This window comes from Astatotilapia calliptera, chromosome 6 (genome assembly GCF_964374335.1).
Source record: "Astatotilapia calliptera chromosome 6, fAstCal68.1, whole genome shotgun sequence".
NCBI classification, from domain to species: Eukaryota; Metazoa; Chordata; class Actinopteri; order Cichliformes; family Cichlidae; genus Astatotilapia; species Astatotilapia calliptera.
This window is the reverse complement of record NC_137427.1, coordinates 28,303,857-28,318,486: the sequence shown is the minus strand read 5'-3', so window position 1 is coordinate 28,318,486 and position 14,630 is coordinate 28,303,857. Positions and strand designations below refer to the sequence as shown.

The 14,630-nt window shown below is 39.0% G+C and overlaps 1 long non-coding RNA gene across 1 annotated transcript; it reads right to left on the bottom strand.

Moving 5' to 3' along the window:
* Positions 1 to 272: 272 nt before the first annotated feature.
* Positions 273 to 675, bottom strand: LOC145429476 (uncharacterized). The gene is made up of 2 exons (XR_013909720.1): positions 569 to 675; positions 273 to 484 (listed from the first exon to the last, which is right to left on the bottom strand). It is a non-coding gene; the product is annotated as an uncharacterized LOC145429476 (long non-coding RNA).
* Positions 676 to 14,630: the final 13,955 nt, after the last annotated feature.

Genomic DNA, 14,630 nt, shown 5'->3' with positions numbered 1-14,630 from the left:
CGGAGCGGCTGCAGAGGGACTGGGAGCCGATAGCTGAGGAGAAACAGACGGAGGGGGTGAGGGTGGGCTTACCAACGGTAGACGTTGAGCGAGGGCTTGAGTGAGTGCGGCCAGTTGTTGATTTATGTGCCGAAGCATGTGTTCGTGGCGTTCCAGAATTGCCTCCGGGGTGAGGACGGGTTGCTGGGTGGGGTTTGAGTCCGCTGAGTCCATGATGGCTGGATCGTTATTGTTACGGTTGGAAGGAGGACTCAAGCGCAGGACTCCGGTACTGATGCTTACAAGAAGAGTTTATTTACAAGTCACCAGGTGTATATACAAGAATGTGCAGGGGGGTGTTATATACAGCTGAGTGGGGGAAGAAGGGGTCTCCAGGGAAGTCCAAGGGAAAGCATACGTTCTTCAGAATATCCACTCACACGATCACAGGTTCACACTCCAACACTGCCACACGGGAAACACACGGGGAAAAATCCAAGAGGTTCTGTAGACAGGGAGACAGGGTTAAGGACGATGCACAGAGGAAAACACTCTTCACTAAACTTGCTGTAGCTTTGACTTTACTAACGCGTGGTAGACAACGATCCAGCGACGAACAGCAGTCACCTCCTGGCTTAAATGCTGCTCCCCTTAATGAGACACCTGGGTCTCATCTCCCGAGGGCGTGGGCCAAGGGTATGAACCCACAGTGAGTTCCGCCCCGGCGAGAGAGAAGAGGAAGAGAAACAGAGAGGGCTGATCAGCGTGCAGCTGATCCGCCTGGCCGTGACAAAGAAAGGCAAAAAAACCCCCCCAAAAAACGAAAAAAGGTATAAACAATATTTTCATGTGAAGTATAAATTATCAACAGGAATGAAATTTTAGTGGTTTAAACAATGTCAAGAGAGGAATGTCAAAGAAATTAAGTGTCCTTCAGTTTATGCATGAATAAGCTTTTTGGTGTATTCACCTTTTCTCAAACTGTTTGACCATGCAGGCAGTCAGCAATGAAAAAGCAGATCTAATGATGGAAAAAGAAGCAATTGCAGTTCTGCAATGGACACTTCTGTATGAGCTTTGACTGGGTTGCTTGGGAGAAATGAGATAGAGGTTGTGCTTTTCAGACCGATTTTGGTGAAAACAGGATCAAACTGTGCATATGGATGAAGCTGCGGATGAAGAAGTTTCTATGGACATTATAACATTTTTTCATCATGATAGGCACCTTTCAAGTATACAGAGGAGCTTCATACTTAAAGGATAGGCTTGGATGGAGTACTGCTTTCAACATGTTTGCACACAGTATGTGTATGCTTCACTGGGTTCGTGCAACAAGGCAATTAAAAAAGAGCGATAAAAAGACTTTGCTGGCTAGTGGAGATAAGCTTCACACCACTGCTATCATACACACATTATTCCTTTTTTTTGATTTCTTAAGCTGTCATTGCTTAAGGATCTCCCAGTATGCCGTCTTAGATTTGAGTGTTGAGAGATTTAAAAGTGACAGTTTGAGTTTTTTGATTTGCATTCCCTCTTTCAGTTAGGAAAAGCCTACATCATTAAAAATCCATCTGTATTTGCATTTACTTCAAATCTAGAAGGAAATCTTAAGCCCCTTGATGATGTGATGGATTCTACTAACAGACACAAGACTACTGTATAATATTATAATTACAGCGTCCACAACTTAAGAAAACACCAGCAAATAGAAAAATACAACAAGGTTTTACAAAATGGAACAGAAGTTGAAAAAAAAGGCAATAAAAGTGTTTCTGGGAAAAGAAGTGACAGAAACCCAAACAGGTGAAGAATTACACTTAGGTCTACAAGAAGCAGAAGATTTTTCCACGTTGTTAATGTGTTTCATTCACAGTATTTCTACAGTACTGTATATACATGTTTGCCTTTAGCTGTTTATAGTTAGTTAGTCACTTCTGCAGCTGTTCAATCATGTTACCGTCTCCAAAAAAGTGCTTCCCTTGTTTTTTGTCACTTTTATCGTATTTAATTTTTTTGTGAACTTTTTAAAATAGTGCTTATGTTGTGTTGTATTTAGCTTCTATTGTCTGTTGTGTGCTTGAGAAGATTTTTCTGTTTGTTGGTCTTTTCTTAAGTTGCATTGCACTTGACCTTTACGAGTCACCTATATTACTACTTATATAGTTAAATAAATATCTACTGTAATGCTAAAAATTATTTATTATTAGGTTAAAATTAAAAGAAAAAAACGAAAAGAAGCAATAAAACACTATGAAAACACCTCAGTACTGTTCTGAGTACAAAAGTCTTAAAAGTAAAAGTTAATGTTCTGCAGAAAAATGTCTTCCATCGGTGTTAAATTGATTAATATTACTGCTGCATGTGTTTAAGATTGAGGTCATTTAAAATACTTTAATATTTATATATATTTAATGTTCAGCATGATATTCTATAACATCACAGTTGTGATTCTCCTGGGAGAACCAGGTATCTCTGAAAAAAACTCAGCCCTACGTCTTGATTATTCCAAAAGTATATTAAAATATTAAATAAAAAAATTAGCTGAAATAAAAGACTTGAGCAGTGTGTGACATGGCTAACTATCAATATCCGTAAGGGGGATTCAAATATGACTGAAAAATGAAGGTGGAAAGTAAGATTAAACTTATTAGATTCAGACGTTCTCATAAGCCCCTTTCCCATTGGAACCTACTTGGATCGACTCGGCATAGTTCACCACGGTTGTACTTCTCTCATGACTACTTTATTCCTTCTTACATTCATGTTACCAATCAATCAGTCTTTTAAGTAAATTGTAGCAGAGTCAAGTGATATTCATGTCACCCAGGAAATGTGTAATCCTACAAAAGTGTATTACGAAGAATTTTTGAGACTGTAATATGAATTGTTTCATAACATTAGGGGTTAGAAATAGCTGAATGACACTACAACTTCATTATTGTCAGCGAGTGTCTAGCTGAAGGTCACGTGTAATGCTGACACGATAATGAGGCACAACAAGAGCAGTGATGTGTACAATTGCAGTGGATTTCAAACAGCTGAAGTCATGTTATAGTTATTTAGATATTGGCCTTCAAATGTGGCAACAAATGAACCACAGCTGAAAGCTTCTAGCTCTGTAGTTCACTAGCATCCTATATTTAATCACATTTTTCATGGATACTTCCGACTAAACAAAATGTTTCAAATGAATGTTAAATGTTCTTAAAAGTGCTATGTACAACTTTAGCAAATGTTATTTTACATACATCTAAATTACATCCATAAAAATCATGCACACAATAATAATACATTAGCAATGTGTGTCTTGCTGCTGGACTCTGCTCTCCATTTCACCTGGTGTGCGTGTTTGCTTTGCTGTTTGTCTGCTCCACGGAGCAGCGAACACACCCTCACACATTGTGAAATGGAGAGCAGAGGAACATGACAAAATAACAGCAGACTCTCACTTTGAGCAGAAATGCAGTGCGCATAATTTAGACAGCATAAATTAAATATTTGGAGCCCAAAGTTTCAGGCTGCACTCTTTTACTTTCACTTTTAATCTTGTCTCATTATAACTATGAAGAGTGCAATCAGTTTCAAAGGGAGAGAAGGTCTACGATGCACACACAGCTGAGCAGGCCACAAAACACTTAACAACAAACACATAGTGTTCTCTGCTACATTAATGTTGAAAGTCAACAATCAAAGGTATCTCAAAACTTGGGCTAAATAAGGAAAACTAACACATCAGTGAAATAGTATCTGCCTTATGATCCACCACAGCTCACAGGTTTTTGTAAGGCAGAAAGAATGTTTTGTTGTAATTGGTTGTGCAAACTAATGCGATTTAGTTTGCAAACAGTCATATCCAGGACAAATAAATCTCCCTTCTCTAAAATCTGACTAATACTCTTGTACATTGAAGGAAAGATGAACGTACAATAAACTGCCCTGATGATATTTTCATGCTAATCTTTTGATTAATCTTTTGATGGTGAAAGGTCACAACCAGACAAAGCCAATGAAGAACAAAGACGCTAGCAGGGAAAAGCAATGGATTTACCTGAGAAACAGTGAAGGCTGGTTAAGAAAAACACTCCAGTCTTTCTTTTTGAAGATCTGTAATCAGTCTGACAAATACTACTGATGATTTTGTGGATGGAGTGTGAAGCAGTTGCACGGCTGAAGCAATGCTGACAATTAGATGAGAAAATAGCAATCAGAGGCAGCAGTACATGCAGACTGCAGGTAGTGAAATAACGAAAAACCAGAGTATGTCAGAAATGCTTTTGAAGCATCTCTGATATACTACAGGTCCACAGTTCTCTAATATGGCTGTTGTTGATGGATACATGCTTGCTTTGCTCCAAACTTTTCAAAAGAAAGAGAAGGAATGACTCTGTGACAAATTCTCAACAACTGAAGGAATCAACTAGTGATATACATTTTTAGTGTGATCTGACTATAACTCTAATTTGGGTATAGGCAAACAAGACAATAGAAAGATAGATACAAGATGCACTGCATGAGAAACCTTCAAAGTATGTATGTTATAGGTGTTATATCTTTCATATTTACTTTACATTTTATTTAAAAAAAAAATAAAGGCCAATAGACACTAGGCCCACAAGAAGAAATTACATAAACGTCGAATAATTGCGGCTTTTGGCTGAGCTTATCTGAACCAGTTTGGTCAGAGGATTAATTGTGGAGGCAGTTTTATCTGTGTTCATTAGACTATAATAGATTCATATTAATAAAATGGTAATCACGCTAGTAAAGATGAGTGTTGGAGCATTTATGTAACAAATTATGTAGACCGCCTCAGTATCAGATCAAAGCCAGGCGACAAGTGACAAGATGACCTAACATTGCCCTTGAACGTTAAATTGTTTCTTTTGAATTGCCACATTTTCTCTGACAGTTACAATCCCAAATATTTAATAGCAAATTGTCTTGTCATTTGTAAGTATAACGTTAGTGATGTTTGAGTTGATTCACCACAATGTGTAAACAACAGTGCACTAAAAACATCCTTGAGGCTTCTTACAGCCCACAAGGCTTATGCTGAGTGTTATAGGTTGTAACTAATCATCCCTCAAGGCATTATTGCCTGTAGAATATTCACCTGTTTATCGCTCCCTATAGATCTGACTGAAATATTTTCTCTCAGTAAAAAAAATCTCATTGTTATTCACTGAATGCGCCGGAGCTTTGATGCATTCACGAGGGGCGCTGCAGATAAGAATTGAGTTTCATTGTAACCCCAGTTAATGGGTTTGAGGCGAAAGGAGTGACATTTTAAAGAACATAAATAAATAAAAGAATTTTTCTGTCTATGTAACTACATCTGACAGCCTCCACAGCGTTTGTCTAGGTGATACACATGCTACATTTGCACAAAGGTCAAAACGGAAAAAAGGTTAATCTCTTAGCTTGTGTCAGTAGGTAGAAACCTCGAAACATTCTCAGTTATCAAAACTGTCAATGAACGTGCTACATGTTTAAGCAATGATTTTATCATACAATTAATCTTTCAAGAGCTTGGACAGAAACAACCACCGAATTCAGAGTGTTAAAATAAGGCTGTAGAAAGGTAAATACTTCTGTTTCAAAAGTGAACTGTCAAAATGGCTATATGTGAAATGAAGAGACCAAAGATTGCAGAGCACGTTTAACCTTCTCTCCACAAGGCACACAGCTACCTGCTTCTCCACTGAACGCATATAGACAAATCAGCTGTCAAAATCAATCTAAAGAAGACGAAATGCGGACGTTTGGCGGAGTGAGTGGCAAAATAAGAAAAGGGAATTAAAGATAAACACACCACTAGTCATAATATATTATTATAACTCAAAATTCAGCTAGGCTTTTCGTTATCCAGTCCCAGTTTATTTATTTTTATTTTACTTTTGAAACATTTTTTGTAATTTTAGAATTTCTGTTACTTTCCTGCCAGATTAACATCACCTGTCTATGACACCAGAAACAATGAACAGGTTGACTGCAAAATACCTCGTCGAACATCTTTGCATCATGTGCACTTTTACATTTTAGTATCTTTCAGCCTGTTGTTTTGGCTTTGAGCTCTACTTTTGCAAACCCTCTTTTCCTAATTTTTTTGGGGGGGTTGAGTAAACCAGCTCTTATTAAACTTCAATAGATGACCTGCAGCAATAAACGTGAAGTAATCATAGTAGGTAACTGGTGAATTTTCCCCCCATAGTGAACAACTAAAGCAAACAGCTCATCACTGTAGGCCCCCAAATGAATATTCATTGGATACAAGAGAGCTTTGGATCTTCTGGGGCCACAAGTGCCTCATTTGCTGGTGTGAAAATGTTTTATTTATTTCTTATGAATAAAAAAAATAAACCTCTTCATTATCTTGCTCAGCCACGACATTGTTGTTGTTGTTAACTGTGCGGCTTATTTGACTCGTATTATCTCTTCAGCAGAAAATACACGAGTAAATTGACAGATATAGAAACATGCACTTGGACTTTGTGTAAGATTTTACTTGTCAGCTCAGGCGATGTCAGTACACGAGACAGTTTGTCACAATATTTTCATGCTTCTTGCAGAACACATGACATTATGAGGGCTACAGGACAATACCCAAACAAACACATAGAAACCGAAAATGTAGGCGCAGATAATAACTGCAGATTTACAGTGTTTTGCTGTGAAGTACAGAAAACATTAGATGACTACCAGAAAGAATAACAGATTAATAAAGAGAACAAAGGGAAATCAGAGTTTGGTAACTATTCACTGAAGTGGAAGTGGTCAGGAAATGTGCAGGATTTATTAGAATACCGTTCCTCGTTCTTCTTTTTAATTGTGTAAAAATACATGCTCATTAGTGTCTCTCTGCTTGAGCTGACTGATTGCCTGGTACAGGTATGCATGTAGGTGGCTTTAAATATATACTGGACTATTAAATATGCATGCTGTCATAGTTTCAGGAGTCATTTTTGAATCTAATTAATGCTTAGGAACTTTCAGCTTCTTCAACTTCTTTCGTCTGCAAGGAGTGGAGATATGCATATTACTCTTCTGGTTATTGTATTGCATTGATATTTCCTCAATACAATATAAAAATACATCAAGGTATTATCATTTGTGAATTTGCTGATGTTAACTATTTTTGACTTACCAATTTTAGTAATCAAATGAATTTTAATGAAATTGTACCAAAACAATCAGGAATCAGGAAGGTATTCATCAAATTGTTAGTTTGATGCCATCAAAGCACACTTTCATAGCAGAATTAAACTGTCATGTTTGTCTGTATTCATTACAATGTCTGTTTCATTAAAAAAGAAAAAACTACTCCAATTTCAGATGCAGAAGAACTTCGAGCTTTGTTTGCTTTTTTCTTAAAAATGAGCTGAAGTGTATATCAGTGGGCTTCAACTAGCTGTTTAATTGGTCTGTTCTAACCTAGATCACTCATCATTAAATTGAATTTTCTGCTTATGAGAATAAGCCACACTCTAACAAAAAATGTTTTCAGATTTTCTTGTTTCTGCTGCTCTGTGCCTCTTGCTTATTTTCACTCTGTCAGTTTGCACAGCTCAGTTACAATTTAGGTTAAATGAGGAGGCATGGGACAGAACTTAATGAGAATTTGTTTTTACTGCTCTTCCAGTAATTAGTTTGTTAAAGCAGAATGAAATGAGTGTGTCTCAGGAAACGTAAAATTGAATATTAATTAAATTACAAATGGAAATCTTGCTTGAATGTTAGAACAGTCATCAGACTGTGGGTATTTATCTGCTGCTATATTTTGAATTGAAAGCTGTTTAATTTCAAGCTATGCAAAAAGTTTTATGTGCTCTTCTCATTTGGTTTGTTTTAAAATTAATATTGTCAGTTGCTGGAGCGCTACGCCTCCTGCTTTGTGGCTTATATTCTTGATGTCATACACTGCAACTCTTCCAGACTTGAATGTGTCAGATGCATGGAGACAACCAGGTAATGAGATGTAGATATCCCACGCAGCAATTTCACAGCCTGTGTTTTCATCCCAGGGCTGCCTATCACTTCTGCAGGGATGGCACGCTGCTTCGATGATGACTGTCCTTCAAACGGCGGGGGGTGGAAGCACTGACACAAAGTCTGTGACACAGAACAGGGAGGGAGAAGACAAGGGCAAGAGGGTAACAAATGCTGAGGAAAATCCGCCAAATAAATACAAGCTTTAAAACATTGACTGGGACAAGCTTGCCATCAATGGAAGGCTGAAACATGCAGATGCAGAGTATCACAGACACAGAGAGAAACGTGTGCATTGTCAAAGTGTGTGAGCTGTGTACTGCTGCTAATGCATTTAAACAGGAGCTCAGCATTGTGTAAGCACAGAGTGACATTGAGGACAGAATGAATAATTCATTGTCCTCACTCCATGATCTCCACAGTTAATATGTGTTGCGCTATATGCGAGTAAGTTAGAAGGCAGTGGAAAAGACAATCACCTAATCATGCATATGATTATGATTGTATTTGTTTGACAGTATATGTTTCAGATCAGATAAGCCCATCCCTCCAGGGAATATCTATTTTAGGATCATTTCTGCTACAGTAAAAACATAAAAGCAATTTTGTGTAAAAGTTGTGGGCAGTTTAGATTCTTGCATCATCCAGTACTATCAGGGAGTCAACCTATCAGGTCACTCCACCAGGATGACAGGAAATGTTTAGTTACCTAGGTAACTCCAGTTCTCGCAATAGGAAGCACCTTTTAGTGTCACCCCTTATGGAACCTAATACCACATCTGTTTAAGATAGACCAATACAAAGACACAGAGTCCCCCAACCCCCTTTTTAATAGCCCCTTGTGCCACACCAGACATTCTCAATGTATTTCTTCTGCATCCACATGAATGTAGGGCAGTGTGGTGAGATACCTTACTCAATTTTCATAGAATTGAGTTAACCCGGATAACGAAATGTTATCTTTCAGACCTCACTCGGTATCTCACTATGGAACATATAGCCTACTCCAAAGCTTATTCCTGGTGGAATGTGCAGGACGCTGCAGTTCCTGGTATCCATATGCCATCAAAGTAGCCTCCACCAACGAGTGTGACAGCAACTGACAGGACACAAACCTCCTTCTACATGAAGCAGTCCAGGACACACAATGCTGGTTGCTTTTCCTAAACCCCTTTGGTCTTTGGTGGTGTAATGCTCACACAGGACAAAGTGAATTAAGTCCGCTTCTGGCTGAATAATTAGTTTCAAGGCAGAAGTAGTCTGAGTGGGAAACTTGGTATAAGTGATGCTGAAATATAAGCAAGGCAGGCTGCATAACAACTTGTCCAAATCTTTTGATTTAAAATACAGGAACTTCACACAACCACTTTGGAAAATATACATTTTCTTGATATCTGTACTGATGTGGACTAGGTAAGGAGTTAGAAATCAAAGGATCCTACATCGTTTGATTGAAATAAAAATTATTAGACTACCAATGGCTAAAATCAAAAACACCCTAGAAATCAAAGTGCTTGCATGCTTGACAGTATCTGGGCATGCTCCTAATGAGAGGATGGATCGTGTCCTGGGTTATTTCTTCCAAGACTAGTGCCAGTTGTGAACCTGCCAATTCTGGTAATCTACAGCAAATGCCAATCACCCTTCACGGTGCAAGGCAGTGAGGACAGGGCCCACTAGAGGACATTAGGCCTTCAAATCACATTCTTGAAGTTAGTTTTAGGCCAGTGGCCTACTGGATGTCATTTTGTAGCTCTGGCAGTGTTCACCCTGTTCTTATTTGCACAAAGGAGCAGATAACGGTCCTGCTCATAAGTTGTTCCTTCTACGGCAATATCCAGCTGTACCAGTACCTGCCTTCCTCCTAAAATATCTGCCATGCTATTGAGACTGTGCAGGGAGAAACAGCGAACTTCTGTCAGTTGCACTTATTGATATGCCATCTTGGAGAAGTAGTGAGTGCCAATAATGACATTAGCCAAACACAAAATTACTGAAAAACCAGTCAAAAAAGATGAGGGGAAAAATATTAATTAAAAAATGTTTAATGTTAATTTCAGTAACATCAAAGCAGCTGAAAATGATTAACAACCCCCTGTGCTACTTAACTGACCACATCAATATCCCAGAAGTTAAATTGATGCTATACGCTTATTTTTAAGTGTTTCTTTAACATTTTTGAGCAGTATACTTGTGCTTCTGTACACTAAAAGTAATAGAAAAAATATTTTTGTTTTCATGTGATGACTTGGGGTTGAGGTTAAACTAATCTGTATAAATTCAAAAAAGCAGTTTGAATTTACAAACTCTTTGCTTTTAACTGTCTGTGAGGTCTGTGTCATACTGTATATTAAAACTAGTCTGTTCTAAACTTCTTTTAGGTATGGCCTCTATAAGCAGGATGGATATTATTCTATTATTAAATAATTGTTTTTAACAACATAATTTTTGTGGCGGTCTGGAAATGCCTACCTCTGTTAAAAACTGACATGGTGTAGTACACATGTGACATCTGAGAGATTATTTTCTGAGCCAGTCAGTAGCCTGACCACTGCCTTCATATGTCCTGAAGGCTACATGAGTCCTACAAACGTCTATGTTGTCTACACCAATTGTTGCCCCATGCTGTTTTCAATAAATGTTCCTCATGTGGATTAAAATGATGAATATGTATTGTAACCCTGCTTCTGTGACTACACAAGGGGCCCTCTAATAAAGCTCTACAGACTCAGGTACACAGCACAAACTGCACCTACCAAAGGGTGGCACAGAATCTGAGTGGTTAGCATTGTTGCCTCCCAGCAAGATAGTCCTGGGTTTGAATTTCTCTGTCAGTTGGGGCCTATTTGTGCAGACTACATGCTGTTCTTATGACTTAGAGTTGTTTCTTATTTACTCTTGGTTCGCAAATGTTACACAGGATGGCACAGGTGCCATTTTCACTTAAAAAACATACACATTAAAATTCATGTTTTCACAGACACTGCTGGGAAAGATAAATCTGAGTTAACATACTGAATGCTGAACACAGAATAAGAGAAAAGCTCCACCTCTCAGGTGATAATGATTGCAAATATTGAAACACATATTAATGAAATGGAAAAGTATGGTAGTATTTCCTTTCGAGATCGTAAAGCGAGGCCGACAAGATCAGCGCAAAGCCAATTAATGTTTGTTAAAGCCCTGTGTTTCTGTGAGAACGATGAAAAACATCCCATGACTCTCCATGAAACAATTTAGCTTCACATAGAAACTTCTAAAAATAATAACATGAAAAGTGTCACGTGGTGAGGAGGTGAGTGAGGACCCAGAATGCACATATACAGGTGTGGATGTAATAAACAAAAGCATGACATTTATTTAGGCTGATGGGCTGGATACAAAGATGAAACGTGAAGTACTAACTTACGGAAAACCAAAAATACTACTTTTATATCTTTCAATTCAGTTCAATTTTATTTATATAGCGCCAAATCACAACAACAGTCGCCTTAAGGTGCTTTATATTGTACAGTAGATCCTACAATAATAGATACAGATAAAGACCCAACAATCATATGACCCCCTATGAACGAGCACTTTGGCGACAGTGGGAAGGAAAAACTCCCTTTTAACAGGAAGAAACCTCCGGGAGAACCAGGCTCAGGGAAGGGCGGCCATCTGCTACGACCGGTTGGGGTGAGAGAAGGAAGGCAGGATAAAGACATGCTGTGGAAGTGAGACAGAGATTATATTATATCTTGAGAGCAGATGTTGTCATTGAGGACCCCTTGGTAACTTGGGAGGCTCCTCCTGAGACTACGGGCTCCGCCTCGAGAGGAGCAGATACCACTGGCTCCAGGCTCAGATTGTATGGGGCCATCAAGCCCAGGTGTAGAAGTAGGAAGCCTTTGAAACTCGGGGGATGCTAGCTGGGGCTGCCAGGGCTCACAGCCGACTCTGTTTGAACCAGCTGGGGGTGTGCAGAGATCACAGGTGGCTCTGGTTGCACCAGCCAGCCCTTTGCAGATCTTGCACCCGACTCTAGTTGTGCCAGTTGGGGCTGCGCCAGCTGGGGCTCTGCAGGGCTGCAGCCTACACAGGTAGCACCAGCTGGAGCTACTGAGGCACCGCTGCCAACTCCAGAGGCCAGGTGCATGGTGCTTGGTCACTGCAGAGGCCCTGGGTTACACAGCAGTTCATGGTAAAGCCCCAAAAAGAGCTACAGTGTCTAGGAAGGACCCAAGTGGGACAACCATCCTCATAGATGTAGGAAGTGAACAACAGTTTCTGGAAGTGCAGGCTCAGCTACAGGCTTAAAATTCAGCCTCTGATTCGCGTGTATAACAAATAGTCTCTGTAGGTACAGGTTGCAAACAGTAAATAGCCCTTCTGGAGTCCTCCTACAGTTTCTTGAACAGCCCAGGGAGTGAAAATCACATGACCACAAAAAAAAATTGTCTATGGGAGGGCTGCTTAGCTACATAGTCTGGAGTTCCAGATATAGCAGGCTTAGGAGGATTACTAGCAGTCTAACTGAGCTGGATGCAAAACACAATTTGTAGTTTCTAATGAAGAGGCTGGAAAACAGAAATAGTTTTAGACTCATTCAGAGGAACACAGTTGGTTATTTCTGGCAGAGACACATGATGAACAAATTCCATGCAAGAGACACAAGCAGTCTACTATATTGCTGACTCAAAAAATACAGACTTGTTTTCTCTCAACAAAGAATCACACTCACACTCTTGTACCAGAAAACATGAGTTCAGGACTCAAATTGTCTTTCACTTTTAATTTAGTCAGCTTGGACACAGGAAAATAGTCCTTTCACCCAGAAGCAAAGATGTACAAAGATTATAACAGGAACTAAATGGCTTACAAACACAAGGCTCAGTCGCAGGTTGGCATACTCTTGCAAAGTACGTCAGCTCCGACCTTGAAAGTCCAGATTCAGAAGATCCAGTTTTGGCAGTAGAGAACTCAGAATTTATTCCTTAACCCAGAAACAGATAACTCAGATTTAGCATGATCCAGCACAGACACAGAGTCTGTCCTTTCATTACTAGCCAACTCAGGAACTGAAAATAGGGTCTTAGAATTGATATTGGTTGACTGACTCTGGGAAAACACTCAAGTGGCAATCAATTTTATTTAAGTGGAAAGTCTAAGGCTGCAGTGTTGAGGAACCCCACTTCCTCCTAGAGCAGAGGTCACTAACAGGTGGACCACAGTCTGGGTCTAGACCCAAAAGCTGTCCCAGATGGACCCGAACCTACAACTACAAACAGATTTAAAACCTGCTTCTATTTTTACTGGTGCAGGTTTTCTGGTCTTTATGGTAGTGGTTCAGTATCTGAAGAAACACACAGACTAATTCGATGCCTTCCCACGTAATACCACTGTGCATACCGGGCAGTAAACACTAGGATTCTGCAGTGCCGACCGCAGCGAGTAAGTTACACACGAAAAGATGTAGAAAGGAAAAGAAATATAGTGATGCATGAAGAAAAAAGAAAAGGAGAAATTCAGATGACTGCACTGGAGAAAGCTGAAAAAATAAAACAGAAAAACTGCGAAACAGAAAAAGGGAGAAATAAGGAAGAAATGGTGCTGTGTAAAAAAAATGTGGACAATGAGTACCTCCATTTAATAGGTAAATGCTGGACTTCTCCAAATGTAATCAGTTGACTGCCTATCAAATGTGGCCCCCAAAGAGCAGTTTGTAATAACTGACCTTTCACTTTCCGCCTCAAATAGTTTCTGAGACAACTTTCTCAGGTGTGAGGAAAGTAGCTCTATCCATCTTGGTCATTTTTGGCTCCACGCATGAAAGCAAGGCAGTTTTCTCCACAGTTAACATAATCAAAACTAAATATTATCTGAGGTTCACCACTGAGGACCTCCACGTGTACAAGAACGTCCTGAAATCCAAGCTTTTCCTCCCTTTACTTAAATTTTCTGAAGTTAAGCACTTCACTTGAATATGGATCACATTTTTTTATGTTCTGTTATTTTGAAATGGAGCCCTATATATGGAGCCATATATATATATATATATATACATATATATATATATATATATATATATATATATATATATATATATATATATATATATATATATATTAGGGGTGCAACGATACACAAAATTCACGGTTCGGTTCGGCTGATACTTTGGTGTCACGGTTCGATATTTTTTCGATACAAAAAAATGTTCATGCCTTTTTAATTTGCCATTTATTAAAATTATAAATATATGTTTTAACTCAAAAGTACAGTTTTTAAATTTAACCCTAACCCTTGTGCGCGTTTTTTATTTTGACAGGGAATGCGCACCTGCGGACCACTTATGTGCAGCCCTGGTTATTTAGCTCGTCATATTGCAGCCACAGAAATTATTTTGTCTATGAAACCATAAAGCTGCACTTTCTTTTTGCCTTATAGTCTGATTTGTCATAACTTCTCCGTTTTGTGGTAAGCTTTTCTTTGGCTGTCACTTCTTCACCCTGACCTGTCTTATTTGGCTCAGCAGAACTAAAATATATATTCTGCTGCTTTTACACACGGACTCACATAAGCTCAGCGATTCTCTGCGCGATCAACCTCTCACATGTTTAAGCTGCGGGAGATTTCACTTGTCATGTTTGCATAGTAAGCTAACGATTAATAAGACGATGTCAGAG